The sequence below is a fragment of the Mauremys reevesii genome, linkage group 8, assembly GCF_016161935.1.
Source record: "Mauremys reevesii isolate NIE-2019 linkage group 8, ASM1616193v1, whole genome shotgun sequence".
In the NCBI taxonomy this organism is placed as follows: domain Eukaryota; kingdom Metazoa; phylum Chordata; order Testudines; family Geoemydidae; genus Mauremys; species Mauremys reevesii.
In genome coordinates, this window is record NC_052630.1 from 43,925,118 (window position 1) to 43,943,725 (window position 18,608).

General features: G+C 47.9%; 1 protein-coding gene across 1 annotated transcript in view; it reads left to right on the forward strand.

Annotated features, from left to right (window-relative positions):
- FAM78B (family with sequence similarity 78 member B) overlaps positions 1-18,608 on the forward strand; it is a 33,725-nt gene that overhangs the window by 5,848 nt on the left and 9,269 nt on the right. The window lies entirely within an intron of this gene.

An 18,608-nucleotide genomic window follows, 5' to 3' on the forward strand; every position in this document is an offset into this window, starting at 1 on the left:
GCAGGGGTGGCTGAGGAGACGGTATTTGCTATTCAGCATCCTGGGTTCATTAGTAATCTCCCCAGAGCATATCAAAAGCTTGGGTTCTTCTCCCAGAAGAGAAGAAACCAGAGCTTTTCCCATGGGGCAGCTTGGGGTGTGGGAAGGTGCGACACGGCTGGGGAGGCTCCAGCGGGCTTGGGGCTCCTCTGGCCACAGTGCGGGGTGGGGGGGGGACTCAGTGCTCTGGCGGCGGGAGGGGGCTCAGGGCTCCAGCTGGCTCTGGGGCTCCTCTGGCCATGGGGGAGGAGGGGTGTCTCGGGGCTCCAGTTGTGGGGAGGGAGGGAGCATGCAGGCAGAAGGGATGGAGCTGGGGATTAGCCTCCCCAAACAGGGGCTCCGCCCATGCCCTCTCCTTTTCCTGCTGGGACTCCTGGGCCTTTTTCCTGTCTGATCCTTCCTTCTCCAGGCTGTCTGCAATGTTCATCCTCCAGGCCCTTAGCTGATGGTCTGATGCAGCCCTGGCTTGCAAGATCTCACTGAACATGTCATCCCAAGTCCTCTTCTATCTCCTCCTCATCTGGCTCAGGTGTTCCATGGGTGCTGCAATGTCAGCAGCTGCATATAAAACACACACAGGTACCATTGCCCATAGAGTCACAATGGAAACGCAAGGTCAATTTCAGAACTTCCTTCCCTTGCTCCCCTAAAGTTTTAAACCAGACATGTTTATTGACACTTCTGCTTCAGGGGGCTTGTGCACGGCCCCTCTCGCAGCTCCAGCCACAGTGAGCATGGCCCGCTGGGGTGGGGGTGGAATAAGGAGGGAATTGTTTGGTTTCATGAAACTACGAATATAGGGCACTGGCACTGTTTTCCACCAGCCCTGGTATGTCTACACTGCCCACCAGATCGGCAGGCAGCAATCAATCGAGCAGGGGTCGATTTATTGTGTCTAGTCTAGACGCGATAAATCGATCCCCGAGAGCTCTCCCCTCGACTCCTGTACTCCAGCACCGCAAGAGGCGCAGGCAGAGTCGACGGGGGAAGACACCACGGTAAGTCGATCTAAGTACATTGACTTCAGCTACATTATTCACGTAGCTGAAGTTGCGTAACTTAGATTGATCCTTCCCCCCCACCCCCCACACACAGTGTAGACCAGGCCCAAGGCACAGAGCATAGCTTCTGCTGGCATCCTGACCGCTAGGCTGTTTACTAGAGTGGTGTCTGCAGAATTTATTGTGGTGTGGCGTGGGAAAGCGTCCTACTGCCAAGGAAGAAACTAGGCTGCTGTCCCAAGAAAGTTTTGGGAGAGGATTGCAGAGGACCGCCATGAAGGTTTCATCAGGATCTCTCAGGAGGAGTCAAGGGACTTCCCTCTGTACATAAACAAACTGCTCTGCACAGCCTCTTCTCTACCCCCCACCCTCACCCCTCTGCCCCATGTCTACAGGTCGTATTGCTACTTCTTACTGATACGAGTAAATTAATAAAAAGTCCTTAACTGTGTCCTGCTCCGCTGGGGCTGGGCACCATCAGTAATGGGAAATGTATTCACTCACTTTCTCGAGGCTCCTTCCCTTGCATCAGGCCCGTCCATGCTCGACTGCAGTGGAGACTCAAATGGGTCCTGGATTGCACCATAGCTGCCCCCTCCCTCAGTCAAATGTCTACCTTCCACCTCCTTGTCCTTGCTGTTCACGGCAGGGGTGTGCGTCTCGGGGTCCTTGGTGGTGTCAGGTCTGGTCTGCGGGCTGGTGGTGGTGGGTCTCTGCCATGCATGTAGCTTGTTGTAAAAGTGGCATGTTTGTGGTTTGGCCTCGGACTGACTGTTGCCTTGTGGTATGCCTGATGTGTTTCCTTTGCTTTGCCTGAAGCTGGGACTGCATGATGGGATGGATCACTTGAAATTGCCTGTTTGGTTCGTTCCCTTGGGAGCCTCTGTTACTGGCCACAGTCAATCAGTCTGACCTAGTATGGCTGTTCTTATGGTCACTGCTGCCAGTCCCTGTTGTTCCCCTTTGCCTGCATCCCATGTGCAATCTGCTCATAGAGGTCCATGTTTCTTGGCTGTTCTGTAGCTGTGCCTACACAGCCTCTTCTCCCCACAGGCCCAGGAGATCCAATACCTCCTGTCTGCTCCAGGCTGGAGCTGGGTGTACTCGCCAAGCTGGGCAATCCAGGAAAGGCATTGCAAAAATTCATGAGGTTTTTAAACAAGGGAGGGTGGTCTCTGGTCTTCATGACTACTGGGCAGTGGAGCTCACAATCATGACCAGAGCGGTCATTATCAAGCATTGTGGGACAGCTGCCGGAGGACTTTTAAGGTTGACGCAGGTCACGCAGTGTCTACATTTGCACTGCGTCAGCATCAGTACATGGCCGTGTTACTGCGTCGCCATAATGGGGCACTCGCATTGGTGGGAGTCACACACAAACGTAGACACATACACAACTAGGTTGACGTGAGGTGGCTTATGTCAATTTGTGGTGTAGACCAGGCCTGAGTTTGGGCGTAAACCAGAATGCTGGAGGTTCAAATATAAGGGCACCTGCTATCTTTGGCTCACTTCAATGTGTAGCTGTATTAAAAACAAAGTGTATGTGTTGGGGTGAAGAGGGAAGCATCTGACTATGTTCTATCCATTGTTTGTGTACCTAATGGGAGGCAATGTTCTCTAGTGGATAGGGCACTGCACTTAGGAAACCTGGGCTGTCTGCCACTGCTCTGCTCTGTGACCATGCACAAGTCACTCCCCTCTCTGTACCCTGTAAAAGGGATATTGTGACACTTGAATGCAGATTGTGAAGTGTTGTAGGGTCTATGGAGGAAAAGAGCTAGGTATTATCATCTGGAGTAATTCCTTCCTTTTCTCCACTTGGGTCATAACAACATTATTTTAAATATAGTGTTTTGTGTTTTGAATTCCCTTGTTTTCTTTTACGTTTGTTCTGTTTTTTGATGCTAAGAGTTTCACAACTCTTTCAGGGTTCTAAGTCCCCCTTTTATAAAATACAGCTTTGTTTTGTTTTTGAAGGAGGCGTACCCCGAAAGATACAAATGCAGAAGTATACTGTAATTCTATTTGCAAATGGGAGTTATAAGGGGGAAAAAAATCCTGTGTAAGTTTAATTCTTGATACCTAGTCTGAGTCCTCCTTATTGCAAAGTGAAACAGAGCAAGTGACAGAGCATCTGTCTGAGGTCTTGTCTACAAGGGGAAATTTACTAGCATGTTGCTTATTATGCAACATAAGCAAAACTGAAAATCTGTTATTCCACATAAGAGAATCCATATGGGAAGCTATAGCAGTATAATTATACTGATAAGTTTTCCTGTGTAGACAAGTCCTAAAGGTTTTCTGTTGTTGCCCATCACCATAGTATTTGAGAATCTTCTATGTATAATCCATAGCAAAAGCCAAGTCCCTAGGGGACTTTTGGGGGCTTGAATGAACAGAGAGTTTGCGCATGGTAAGCTGGGGCGTAAATCTGCCATGCACTAGCTGTGCAGTAACTGGCTGTGTGGGCCCTGCTACTGCACACTAAGCGATCTACTCGTGTTTCAGAGTGAGGTAGATCAAAGTGCACTTACCTTAGACCTTTGTCCCCCCTGTGCCGCTGACACACCAGGCAGTCCAGTTCCCCCCTGATTATGGTCACTCGCTAGTTGTGGTATTTCTGCCCAGGTGATGCCACCACATTCAGTAACCTCTCTCACTGTCCTCTGCCAGTTCTTCTTTGGCCTTCCTCATGTAAGATTGTAGCACCGTCTGACACCAGCTTGCCATTCCTTGCCCAACTTGTCTCACTGAGGCCAAGTACATTGAGATGATATTTTTTCAAGTTTCACGTAACCTGTGCCAGTTTTCCCATACTGACAAAGTATGTACATTCCATGCTCCTGCTCTTGTTACAGATTTCGTTGTTAGGATTCAATGTCTCAAGCTCTCAGCTTCCTTTCAACTGCCACCGAGTTCTGTCGTACTTGGGTTTTGAGTTCCAGCTGCACCTACCGTCCTCAGGTTTTGGTTTAACTTAACTATTTCTGGTGCAGTAAGATTTTACCCAAGTGAGTCACAAACCCAACTGCAGAACCCTCCTCTCTTATCCAGGCTTGGCATCCGCACTGTTGCTAACCGTGGCAGAGTTAAAGTGCACTAGTGAACTTTTGGTGCACGCTAGTAGAATCCACACAGACAGTTAGTGCGCTATACATTTACACTCCAGCTCACCGCACGCTAACTATCCATCTAGACAAGCCCTTGGAGTCTCTGGCTCTGCTCCCTGTTAAGGGTAAAAACACTGCTTAGGGTTTTTTGTTTGTTTTGTTTTTAGATTTTATTAGCTTACTTTAAAAATCAAACAGTCTTTAAAGTATTTATGTCCACAGTACTGTTGTGGGGGAGGGGAAATCCCTTCATGACATCTCAGCGAGGTACTATTATCCCGTTTTACAGATGGGGAGCTGAAACACAGAGAAAATGAGTCCCAAGCCAGCTTCTAACCCCTGGGCCAACCTGTCTCTCCTCTCTGGAGTCTCATTCTCATTTGGAATTGGCCCTTGGAGCACCTCAGTCATATTTTGCTTCCTAGTTTTCCCCCTGCTCTGGGATGACAAGGTGGCTGCGCCAAGTGCAGGTACTTGTCCTGGTGCAATGACTCATCTGTGCTGGGGATGGAGCAGAGACGCTGCCTATTCCCCGCTGTTTCAGTCCACTCCCCATCCGTGTGCTTGGACGAAGCAGCGTGGAGGCACTTGTCCTAGGCTAAAGTCAGGAAATGCCAGTGTTCCAGCAGCAGGGTGTTCTCAGCCCTGTTCCATGTCCTGTGTTTCATAGCACGCAGGGCCGTGACAAAACAAAAAGATATTGAGCTGCAAACTTAACACAGGAACCAGAACTAGGAGCTAGCCCATGTGTGTAACCCAGCTGCAATGACACTGCTGGGGGAAACTGAACTCTGCATTTCCGGATTGATCAGTGGATCTATCTTAGGTGCTCGGAGAAGGAAGAATGGCCTGGTGGATTGGGCATTGGCTCAATTCCTAGCTCAGCTGCAGACTCCCTGTGTGAACCTTGGGCAAGTCACTGAATTTCTCTGAGAGTCAGTTCCTCAGCTGTGAAATGGGGCTGATCTTTCTCTACCTGACTGACCGGGGTGTTGTGAGGATAAAATCCATTCATGATGGTGAGGCTCTCAGGTAGTGTGGTCGTGAGGTGAGAACCTAGATAGACAGATGGCCCTGTGACAGGCTGATCAAGTATTCTGAGGGGCTTTCTGGGGTTTTTTCATGCTTTTTGGATGCTTTCTTTTTCTTCTCTTCCCTCAGGGTTTAGTTTATGGGTTGGGTGATTATAGCCCATAAACACACCTGGGAACCAGATATTGCTATCAAGGGCCACTAATGGCTGTAACAGGTTAGACTATTAAGTCAATGGGGAATTGTATAATGAGGAGAACAGGGGTGTCAGTAGGTATTTCCTGGGACTGGGACAGTCCATGTGCTAATGCTGCCAAACCCTGGGATGTGTGTTGGTTGCTTGGTTTGGCCCTTTTCTCCCAGGTTGGGAAAGGGCAGGATCAGTAAAAAAAAACAAAAAAACCTTTCATCTTTATCTGCCTGCAGCCCCAGGGTTATAAGCCAACCCACCCATTTAGCATCTTTGTTGTATGGTGCCAGGGTGGGATGTGGCTTAGATGCTAAACAGAAATAAAACAACCCAGGAAACCCCCTGGGCCAGCCTCTCAAGGTACTCGACCCCCTGTCACAGGCCGCCATTACCATGTATCTGAGCCTTTCTGACAGCACCCCTGTGCGGTACAGCTGTGCTGTTACCCCACTGTACAGCTGGGCAACTGATGAACAGAGTGGTCAGGTGACACCTGGGAAGTCTGCGGCAGAGCAGGTAGTTGAAACCAGGGCTGCAGAGTCTCAGGTGGATGCCCCGGGCTTAATTTGTGCCTGGGCTGAGCCCTGGTGCCTAGTTGCTTGAGCCCCGGCACCTCTTTCATTATAGATTAAGCACTGCAGGCACCCTAAGCACTGCTCCCGATTAACAGTGCAGCTTTGCAGCCTGTTTTACGTTTAATTTCCTAGATTTAGTTGACGGGCAAACAGAAAATCTGTTGCTGATTTAAGAGCTTTGCTGCTGGAGTTGGGACTGCCTCAGGCTGACCAGCGTGCGCTCTGCTGGCCGTGCAGCGTGTCTCAGGGCCTGATCCAGCCCCCAGGGGAGTCAATGGAAAGGAGCCCGTTACCTTTGCCAGGAGCTGGGTCAGGCCCACGTGTGCCCCTGTAGACTGAAGGGGACGCTCTCTTGTGCAGTGCCAGTGTGTAGTAGCACATGCTTGTTAAATGAAGTCAGACCAGGCCAAGCTCAGGCTATGACTTGGCCTAGCCTCTTTGTGCTGTGGCCCTGCCTTAAAAGCATGGGCAGAGGGGAATTAGTTCCACGCCTCTGTAACAAAAAAACGCCAGACTGCATTCTGTCACACTGGGAAAACCCCTCGCCTCGGAGCAGGGGCCCAGCCTAGAACAGGGGTGGCTCCACAGGGGGCTGTGAGCATGTGAAAACGGGGAGATGAGGGTCAGGCTAGAAAGGAAACCATTTTGTGACCTTAACTCTTGCGGTCGTGATGGCTGTAGTATTGTAGGCGGCACGGCTGCCATGGTCCTTGGGGGATGGTCAGGTGATCCTTTCCTTTTCTGGCTTGCTGTGATACATGTGTGCAAGCTGCTTCTGCAGACACTGTCCCTGCCACAAAGAGTTTACAGTGAAAAAGGCAGGGAAGGGGGATGGGTCTCAGGAGGAAAACCAGGTGGTCAGGGGATTAAGGGCACAAGGATTGATAACTCCAGTGCTATTTGGTTTTGATGTAAGTCCAGCCCTTTTTCCGCAGTAGGCGATGCTCCAAAGGCAGGTTTTAGGAGCAATTAGAATGAGTTAGGGTGTGATGACTAGTGCACAGAAGGTCACCCAAAGCAAAGGGACAGCATGGAGGCCAGTGGGGTCTGGAATCTGGTGTTCTTAGGAGGCCAGGGAGTAGGGTGGCCAGATGTCTCGATTTTAGCGGGACAGTCCCGATATTTGGGGATTTTTCTTATATGGGCACGTATTACCCCCCACACTCTGTCCTGATTTTTCATACTTGCTGTCTGGTCACCCTGCCAGAGAGAGAGACCAGGCCAGACGTGTGGGCAAGGGCTGCGCTGTGCAGGGGCTTGAAGGTGAGGAGTTGTCCAGAGTTGATGGGCAGCGGAAAGGGGAGCCAGTGGTGGGGAAGGAAGCTGGCTTGGCAGCAGGGTTTTGTACAGGGCTGTGAGGGACGAGGTCACTGGCACGAAGATGCGAGAGGAACAGGCTGCACTGGTGAAGGCGGGAGAGCACCAGGGCAGAGATGAATGATTTGGCACTGGGGTGGAGAGGAGAGGTTGAATTTGAGGGTGGTGGGAAGACATTGGAGGCAGGATGTGGTTCCATCGTGCGTGTGGGAGCAGAGAACAGTCCCCCTGCAGCTGTGGGGCTGGATGCTGACTGGAGGTGTTCTCCAGGGTGGAGCAGAAGGAAAGCAGTGCAAAGGGCCTGTGCGGGGAAAACAGGAGTTTGGTTTAGGTGGTGACAAGTGTGAGATGGGAGCCAGGTCTGACTGACAGGGAATCTGCTGTGAGATGTATTTCAGCTGGCATCCCCCAGGATCCAGCTTCCTGTGTGTGCAGTGTCCTGTGATCTACCTATGCTGCTGCTGGAGCTCAGTGCCCCGCGGGGGTGGCAGTACTCCAGTGAGCATCCCCCACTAGACCCTTCCTGGCTAAGGGGGAGAAGGTGGCAGGCAGGGCACAAGGTGACCTTGTTTTAGAAATCGCAGACATATGGTTCATGGGACCCTAAAGTGCTCAGCTTTCTGGTTCCATGCTTTGATGCTGAATAGCAGAGTTGATCAGAGAGCAACTGAGTTCTGCCTTTCCCCCTGTGCCCATCTGGCCCTCATTCTCCTCCTCTCTCTGCTTCTGACGGCCATCCCTTCCTCTCTGAGTTCCCCCAGCGGGGTCTTGCACTGACTAGACAGGGTCATTGACTCACTGCACTTCTCTGGCAATGCCATGTCACGTTAAGCTTGTGCCTTGTCTCATATGTCCTTCCTAGGGACCTGATTTGAAGCCCACTGAAGTCAGTAGAAGTCCTTCCAGCTCCGTGTGAGGACAGCACCATAGGGGTGCACTGAACACTCTAAGTGGGCTGGCAATGTGTCCGCAACAAACTCTTGGCAGTTATAAAATACCTGATTACTGAGTAATTGTCTCTTCCTCTGCTTACAGAGCTGCAGATGTCATGGGCCTGATGTTATTTAGCCCCTTTAAAAGTAATGCTGCCTTGGCTTTGACCCTGGCTGACCTCTCCTGGCCTTTGGTAAATTCTGTGGGTGATGTGTGGTTCTGTGTGTGGGGAGGAGGGGCGTAGAAACCAAGCAGCAAGGTCACCAGGTTTTAGTATTCGTGACCTCACTGACACGGAATATCACTGACACGGAATATGTAGCATGGTGCAGGGCCAGTGCTGGCTTCGGAGAGACAAGTTCTGTCTTTTGTGGTCATGAGAATGCAGCTGAGTTATGCATTGCCATGTCTTCCATATGCCCTTGTGCTGTATTCCCCGGTAATGCTCAGGTCACCACTGAATTCCTGCAGGAGAGAGAGAAGTCCCTGACTGAGCCAATAGAAAGGACAGTTGATCCCAGTGATACTCCTGTCAGGAGGTGTGCGAGATGCATAATGCTGGGCTTGCAAGCATACCTGATTTGCTGCCCCCACACAAATTTCCCACAAAATGCACTAAACAAACACACAGGGAATCACCAAATGAAGCCAGAGGAATCTTGCAAGCAGACTTTAAAAGTGCCAGGTGCCCTCTCCTTCCCATTAAAGCTGCCTCCGAGGCCTCTCCAGAGTGGAACAGATGGTAATCCCAGGAGGAAATGCTAGCAGCACCTCACCCTGTAACCAGCTCTAGTCATGAGAGCTGCCTCTGATTATATATACATGAGAGAGACAGCGACTGCAGATCAGTGCCCAACACGGCTAGGTTTGTCCTCAGATTCACCCCTGTTATTAACCAGCTGTCTTTCGGATATCGGCATATGCGAAAATGAGGAATGTTTCCCTGTGGGTAAGCTGTGCCACAGGTTAGGGGGCTGTTCCCCTGCCTTCACTATTTAAGATTCCCCTTTTCCCACCCCAACCAGGCAGGGGCATTTGGGAGCCATTGGGGGATTTCAGATTTTATAACAACCCAGCAGGAAATGCTGGCCATCAGCAGAAGGGAAGTGTTTGTGTAGGAATCTGACTAGAACAGGCTTGGCAGGAGACTCCCCACCCTCCCATGTCTGTCCAGGCCTCAGGAGAGAGCGGTGATCTAGGCTCGGTCTTGCATTATCAACGCTTTGCCTTTATTTCCCTTCTTGGCCACTGGTTTGAATCCAGCTCAGGTGGGCTAGTAGAGCTCGAATCTCTGTACCACCTTCCAGCACTTAGGTGTGAATAAAATCCTGTTTTACAACCTCACCGTATGTTAAGAGAACAGTTCTTGAAGTTACAAAGTCCAGCACTCAGACGTTAGGAAGTGCCTGTGCCACCTTAATTCGCCCCTTGTGCATATGCATTATGAGTCTCTAATTACATGCTCACATGCTGTTTTTCCCCATAGGACCCTGGCTCATTCAGTGCACAGATGGACGGTGCTTAGGGAATGAGGCGGCTGTTCAATATTTCTTTTTATCCTCATTATTCAGTGTGAGGCTCCAAGCCTTCCTTACTGCACACTGTCCAAACTGCTCTGAATACAGAATTATTAATTTCCTCGTAGCCTTTTCTGTAGTGCTGTAGTATCGGAGCCTCACAAACAGAACTGAATGTATCTTCACAACATAGCAGAGTATTAACTCCAGCTTACAAATTGGGAACTGAGGTACAAAGAGATGTGGGACAAAATTTGCAGAAGCTTCCACTGCATTTAGACCAGGTGCCCAAGGTGGCTAGCTAAGGCCTGAGTTTTTGGAAGTGCTGAGCACTTGCAACTTCTATTGGGGCCGACCCTCCATTGCTGTGAATATCTTAGCTTCATGGGGGTAGGACAGCCTGCATTAGCTGAGCTCCATAGAGCCAGGACCGTTTACATGAGCTGAGGATCTGCCCCATTGACTTGAATTCCATTTGTCCACCCTCAGCACTTCTGAAAATCAGGCTTGAGTTTAGTGCTCAGAAAATGAGCAACAGGTTAATTCAAGTAGTGACCATTGTTGAAAATTTTGGTCTAAGTGACTTGCCCAGCATCCCATAGGAAATTTGTGGCAGAGGCAGGGATAGAACCCAGCTTCCCCGGGTGACAGTTAATTGCCATAACCATCCGTTCTCTTCCTGTACTTACCTGCCTCTCGCTTTCTAGGTTCTGCAGCAAATGAGGCCGGGGTCCTGCAAACAACAGCTTTATTCACTACACCACCCTGTTCCTCCCAAGAGGGTATCCATCCTGTGAACTGAATGAGGCAGGGGTCCTGTGGAAACACGTGCATGTCTTCATGTAATTAATGACTGTATCTTAATGCATACGCACAAGGGGGCTGAATTAAGCTTGTCTGGGCAACCTTGATTTGAGGGATTGGGGCCAGAGCAATTTGCCCAAGGTCCTAGTCGAGTGCTTTGACCACAAGACTATCCTTTCTCTTGACAAGAAAAGATTTGTCAATGGAGGTGGATATAGACAGTGCCTACACTTTCATTTTGCAGTTTTGCGGTGAATGCCCCCTTGTAAGTGGCATGTAAAGGGTGCTGTCTCTCCCTGTCCCACTCCCCACCCTCCTTTGGGGAGTAGGAGCTGCTGGTGCAGACACAGTTGCTGCAATGCACTGGAATGAATCCTGTCCTGCTGAGTAATTGCTCTGGCCATGTTTAAACAATTGCTCTGCAACTGGGAAATGTGCTGAACTTACCCTGTGCTGGTAGGGGGATTTCTCTGCCATACAATGAGGTCATCAGTCCTTTCTGAAAACATTTCCCTCCTCCCCCCAAGGTCTGTAAAGAGCTAAAAACCCATTCGTCGGACACTGTGAAACAGGCAGGGATTGGCGTTGATTTCTTTGCAGTGACGACTTGATTCAGATTTGATTCTTGCAGCATGCACCTCATGTGCAGTTTGATGGCACTTCCCGAAATACATTGATTTCTGATCAGGGTGTGAGATCAATGGTGACTAGGGAGTTAGTTAATGATAGTGTGATCTGGTGAGTGACAAGTGTGAGTGTGCGTGAGTGAGTGTGCACGTGCGCCGCAGTGTATGGACTGCTCCTTGTCACCTCTGGAGATGTGGGTTCAGATCCAAACTCAAGGTGCAGTTGAAACTGTGTGCACAGGGGTCTTGTGTGGGAAGTGGCATTATAATACAGGACTAAGATGACTGGGTAGAGTGTGCGTCATGGGAGTAGGGACGGGGAGCTGGTCTCTTTGTTTTGTGAGATCTAGGATAACCCTAAATAAAAGCCATCTGTGAAGAGGTGCTTCCTTTGCTGATCTGTCTTTCGAGCAAACATGCAAACTGCCCCATGGGAGCGGTGACTCCAGGGATGGTTTCTCAGACTGCCATTAGCAGCAGCTCTGGGTGTGATACTGACAGTGAGCTCTGGCTTAATTGATGGCTTGCCTGTGGAGAGCAGCCTCTCTTGTTATCTCACAGGCTAGAACAGACTGGCTCCCTCTTTCTATTCCCCTCCTTTGCAGGAAGGACCAAAGCCTGCACTGCCACTACAAGAAATTCCATGTGGTGGAGAGGAGGCGCCTACGGAAGCAGGTGCTGCTTTTTCAGTGGGGCAGGAGCCGGGGCACTTGCATTTGGCTTTGGGGATTAGCATGAAGACAAAACAAAGACAAACGCACACAAAGGGGGAGAGGAAAGAACAGCAAAGATAGAAAATGCAGCTGCTGCCTCTGGTGTTAACTTTCACTTGCAACCTCACTGCTGGAGAAATCCAGGCCCAGCACATGGTCTGATCAGCAACGCCGAGACCTGGCAAACTCGTACCAGCATCGGGCTGTTTAGACATTGCATTTAGCTGCTCTTTCTGATCCCAGGCTCACAGCAGGGCTGCACAATATACATTCTTGACTAGCTAAGCCAGATTCTTATTAGACATTAGAAAGACATTCAAAGTTAGAAAGATAGGGAAGGAGAGAGGATGTGGCGAAGGAAAAGGACACACTTGGGGAGTAGGGAGTGATATTCAGGATTTAGCAGAGCCAGTGGAGGTGGCAATGTCATCTGGCTCCCTTCTCTCTGGCCTGGTCTGGTCAGGGCACCTTTCAGGATTAACATGAAGAAGGTCCAGGGTCCCAGGAGAAGGTGGCAACCATGATAATGAATCTCATTCTGTCCCTTTTTTTCAGCTTCTAGCCAGTGTTGCAGGGACAGCCCCTCCCGCCAAGTCTCTTTTTTGAGGATCCCCAAAGGGCAGTGATGGGTGCAATAGCCTGTCCTCTCATTATTTTGTCCACTAATTAGGCCTAGTTTCCAACATATAAACTTTGGTTCACTGATTTCTGGTTCTGCACTTTTCTTGTTTACAAAGTGTGATCTTAGCACAGCCCTTGAGTTAGATCAGTAGGCCTTTCCGTTTGGGCTGATTCATTCTGTCTTTTTTGCACCTTTTCCCATCAGCATTTGTTGTTGTGACATTTGATGAACTTTCACTTACTTTTTACAGTTGAGCTCACACTTAGGATAATTTTGTAGGCCCACTTATTGCAACAGAGGACTATCAAAAAGAAGGTGAAGAGGTGACTTGATTAAGGTTAGACCTACATAGGAAGAGGCCAACTTGTAACAATGCAGTGTCTGGAATCTGATGTTAGGAAAAATTCAAAATTTATGTTCAGCATGTCTGGAACAGCTTACCAAGGGAGGTGGGAAATTGGTCACCACTTGGAGACTTTACATTGAATTTGGATGCCATTCTAAACAATGAGTTCTAGTTCAGCCCTAAGTTATTAGCTTAGTAGGGCACCGCTTACAGGTTACTTACTGAAGGGACTGCTGGTTAACGTTCTGTGGTCTGTGCTATGCAGGAGGTCAGACGAGATGATCATAGTGGTTCCTCCTGGCCTGAAATTCTGTGCATCTCTGCAATTTGAATGGATGGAAATAAAACCTTGGAGGGTCTGGAGTGCCTGCCCCGAGGAAAATACATTGTGTAATCTGGTACCTTTCAAAGTTTTTGTTTGTTGTTTTAAAAATGCCAAATTTTGTAAAAAGTCACCTTTGTCTAAAATGCCAGAAAAGAAGCAAGATGTAAAAGTATACTCTTGAATTCTGGCTCAGCAGTTGGAGGATGTGCCTGCCTGGTGCGCTCTGCAGGCTTGGATCCTGGGTTGTTCAGTGGCACCACATTTGGATGTGGCATGGTGGGCTCTGTGCCGTTGAGCAGTGCGAGGAAAAAGCACAACTCAAGAGGAAAGAGAAGAGCAGCTTTGTGTCTCTGAAATGCTGCCTGTCTGCTGCTGCCTTAGGGAGTGAATGCGTGACCCAAATCCTTGCATTCAATTAGCAGGTCAGAGTATTTTTTGCACTGACTTGTGAGTGTTTGGGAATGTCAGAGAGAATTGATTTTATCCACGTCTCAGGAAAATGTAACCCAGCTGTTACTTGCCAGGAGATGCAGTTGTAGGCAGCTGTTGGCCTCACAGCTGTTACAGGCAAGAGCTCCGAATTAACAAGAGACTTCAACTAAAGCCAAGTGTACTTGTATTTTTATCCTTTTCTGACCTCCTTCCCCTTTCTTGGTACCCTGCTAACCTTTCAGAGCAAAGATCCTTCAGTGTCCAGCATGCTTACCTGATCTAAGACAGGGCAGGAACAAAATGATGGATAACTGTGTTTGATTGTCTGGTGCAGGGCACAGCTTTTAAAAGTCAGAATAAATGAATTCAGTAAACTAAAAAGAGGAAACATTTTTCTATTTCTGGCAACTTCAGAAGGAGGATGAGAGATCCGGTTCTTGGTCTTGTTATAGGGCATTTTGCAAAATCTAAACTGTCCTGGATCGCCAAATAGGCATAGAATAATTCTCTTCTTCTGGATACCCCACAGAGTTCTGCTGCCATAACTCCAGCAAGATCTGATCTGGACTGTTCTCCCAGGATGCTTTGCAGGGATTTGGTTCTCATGACTATTAAAGTACAGTAGTACAATAAAAATATTCACTACCTAGCCCCAGAACTCTGGCAACTGCTTCCTGGATCATGCTGTCAATGGAGTAGATGAGCGGCAACTCTGGCAGGTAGAAAGGGCCACTTTCCCCAGAAGAGAGCTGATGAGGGAGAGCATGACCTAATGGACTCAGAAGTGAAATTTGCCCCAACCAATTAGACTGCAGTCAAATTAATTTACAGTTGTGTTGGCAAAGCAAAGGCCTCCGTCCACAATTATTTTGAATCTGCAAAGAAACCAAGTATTTGAACTTGTTCTTGGAGGAGGCACTTGATTGCTCCCTGCGGTGGGGAAATGGCTCCCGAGCTGAATGACCTTTCTTCTCTTTGCGCTCATGTTAGTGTATAGGTGTGACATTATTGATGTGAACTGTGACCATATAGATCATTGTTGCAACCAAGGACCTCTAGTTGCACCAAATCTTGTACAAAGGAGGTCGAGTAAGGGGTCTGTGGAAAGGTTGTAATTTGCTGGTTATGGTTATGCTGTCTGTATATGTGTCTGATTTTAGTAGTTGAAGTTATGAATATGGCTATGTACTTGTATCTCAATGTGTTTGATTCTAAGTAGCACCAGTGAAGCATTTGGTCAGCTTCTTGAGAAAGAACTATTCTGAGTAAGTGCCCAATCAAGAAACACTTGACTGACAATGGACCCTGGAAGACTCCAATCCACATCTGAGGAGCTTTCCTGGGAACATTCAAGATCTCATGTAAGCAATGGCTGCCGCCTGAAAACTGAGTCATGCATGGACATGTAACTTGCCAATGTGACTCCAAACTCCATCTTGCTACTGTGATTTTCCACAGTAAGAACAAAGGGGTTTCCTTCCACGTGGCAGAGGATATAAAAGGCCCTGGAAACCCCTCCATTTTGTCATCCTGATTCTGACCTCTGGAGGAACTGTACTTGAAACTGAAGCTCTGAACGACCCATCCAAGCTGGGATGTTTGTACCCCAGAGACTAGATTGGTTTAAATCGTCAGTAATCCCGTCAAGCCTGAAACAAGCCTGAACTAAGAACCTTGCAATTGTTGTATGTATTTGATTCCATTTAATCAGTTTTAACTCTCATCTATATCTCTTTCTTTTTATGAATAAGCCTTTAGATTTTACATTCTAAAGGATTGGCAACAGCATGATTTGTGGGTAAGATGTGACTGGTATATTGACCTGGGTCTGGGGCTTGGTCCTTTGGGATTGGGAGAAACATTTTTTTTTCCACCTGGGTATTGGTTTTCATAATCATTTATCCCCTGGTGGTGATACTGGGAAACTGGAGTGTCTGAGGGAATTGCTTGTGTGACTTCTGGTTAGCCAGTGGGGTAAAACCAAAGTCCTCTCTGTCTGTCTGGTTTGGTGTGCATTAGTAGTGAAGGACCCCCAGCCTTGGGCTGTGACTGCCCTACTTGTCCTAAATTAATACTCTCAGTAGTGTCCTGCCAAAGGCCACTTTGTTACAATAGGGAAGGAGGTTCTTGTGGCTAAGGCAAAAAACTGGACTCCAGGAAATAGCTTTGCTGTTGACTTGTTGTGTGGCCTTGGGTCACTTATCTTATCACTTGGGTCACGATCACTTAGGTTGAGGTTTTCAAAGCCTGCTAGGGGATTTAGCCACACAGTTCCTATTACCATTAAATTAATGCAAATAAATGGTAAGGGGGATGTAATGCAATAGGGGTTTACCAAAAATAGATCATGCCAGACTAACCTGATTTGCTTCTTTGAAAAATAACTCTTTTTTTAGATAGGGGAAGTGCAGTAGATCCAGTATACGTGGACTTCAGTAAAGCATTTGCCACTTTACCACACTGGAAATTACTAGTTAAGTTAGGGAGGATGGGATCAGTACAGAATTGTTAAGTGGCTAAGGAACTGGCTAAAGGGGAGAAGACAATGGGTTGTGCTGATGGGTGAATTATCCGACTGGAGGGAGGTTACTAGTGAAGTTTGCCAGAAAAAGTAAGAGTGTGTTAATGAAATTTGCTGATGGTATACAATTGGGAGGCCTTGTCAATACAGAGTAGTATTGTACAGGAAAATCTGGCTGATCTCGAAGACTGGAGTGACAGAATGGGATGAAAATTCAGTAGTTCAAAGTGCAAGGTCATGCACTGAAGACCTAATAATAAGAATTTCTGCTACAAGCTGGGGCTCATCAGTTGGAAGCAACAGAGGAGAGAGACCTGGGTGTGTGGGTCAATCACTGGGCTATTAGCCACCAATATGATGTGGCTGTGAAAAAGGCCAGTGACATCTTAGGCTGTATCAGGCGAAGCATTTCCAGTAGAGATAGAGAGGTGTTCATGCCATTGAACAAAGCATTGGTAGGACCTCATTTGAAGTACCTTGTACAGTTGTGATCACACGTGTTCTAGAAAGATGAATTCAGACTGGAACAGGTGCCGAGAAGAGCTACTAAGATGATCAGGGGAATGGAGAGCCTGTCTTATGGGAGGAACGGGAAGAGCCTGGCTTGTTCAGTCTAGCGAACAGAAGGCTGAGAGGGGATCTCACTGCTCTATGTAAATACATCAGGGGTAAATACCAGGGAGGGTGAAGAGCTATTTAAGCTAAAGGACAATATTGGCACAACTACAAATGGATATAAACTGGCCATGAACGAATTCAGACTGGAAATGAAAAGGTGTCTAACCACCAGAGAGGTGAGGTTCTAGAGCAGCCTCCCAGTCAGAGTTGTGGGGCAAAGCACTTAATTAGTTTTAGGAGATAGTGGAACAGATTTTTTATTGTGATTGTATGACAGGGTTGGTTGTGGTGGTAGGGGGCAAGGCTCAGAAGCCCTGGGGCTCATTTCCAGTATGTGTCTCGTATTTCTGAAGCGCATGCTTCAGGGTTTCAGCTGCCTACCTGCAGGGGTTAGGGAGGGTTTCTCCCCCCCCCCCAGTGTATTCAGGGGTGGGATTTTTTTGTTTATCATCTTCCTCTGAACCATCAGGGCTACCATGGCCAGAGATGGGACACTGGGGGGGGGCAGGGCTCTGAGGTGGCTCTGAACATACTCTGTCTCAGGTGCTTGGCTGTATGTTTCTTTCTCACATGTTCAGGGTCTAACTGATCACCAAGTGTGGGGTTGGGAAGGAATTTCCCCCTAGGTCAGATTGTCAGCAACCTTGGGGTGTTTCACCTTCCTCTGCAGCATGTGGGTCACCTGCCAGGATTATTTGGGTCTATCTCACTTCCTCATTTCCCTGCTTTTGCGGGAGCCTCAGGTCCTGATGTACCTCAGTCCCTCCTGTTCTATGCCTGTTGCACATAATACTCCAATCTCCTGTGGGCTGTAATACTTCGGTCTCATTTTGGTGGTTGGGTTTACCGTGAGGTGCTGGGTGGGAATGCATGGCCTGTGATATGCTGGAGGTCAGACTAGGTCTGTGGTTCTCAACCTATTTACCATTGTGGGTCGCATATGAAGCTATCTGTGTTATGTGGGCTGCATCCACACAATGTATATATATGACCTGTATGGCCCTGAGGCTGTCACACGGGCCACTGCTGTGTGCTGATTGGGCCGCAGGTTGAGAACCACTGGACTAGGTGAGCTGATGGCTCCTTCTGGCCTTTAAATCTGTTACGAACATGAGTATTTGTGTGGCTAAATCTCACTAGTCGGCCTTGAAAACCTGAGCCTGACCGTCTCTGTCACCAGTGTACTGTGAGGAATTGGTCACTCATTTGAAAAGCAGGGTGGGATTTCGTGATCAAGATGCTGGATAAGTACTAGTTGAGATCTGACTGGGTTGTTCAGCTTGTCCTCTGTTATCTAGACTGTGCCGAGCAATATTGATGATGCAGCAATGACTCATTCAGCAGGATTGCAAGTACGAAATTGTTATCCTCTTATCCATTTTCTTCTCTCTTCAGCCAAACATTTCATCCTGTGAGTGTTGGCGCGGAGCTTCTTGTCTTTAATAATGCCCTGTAGATCAGGGTGGATAAAAACTAATGGCTTTTTAAAAATGGATTTTTTCATTTCAATTTATGTGAAATTAACTTGTATTTAGATTTCTAAAAATGACAGCATATATTAAGGTCTAAATTTAATCGATTAAAATCATATAAATTACATTTAAAAACATAAGCAGTATATGTTTACTGCCAAAGTTTTCAAGAAAGTCAAATCACTGAACTGATAGAAATCACGGGCGAAGCACCTGCAACCAGAAAAATAGCGTATTCTGCAGGTGCAGAGAGAATGTTTTCTTCATTTCAGTGTATTTAACTAGTTTAGTTCAATGATTAGTTCATTCAGAGTTAAAAACTAGTAGGAAGATGAAAAAGCAGGAAAGCTTGTTTTCCTCTTCCAATCTATTAATAAAAACTAGGTCTGAGAGGATGAGATCTGTCGGGATC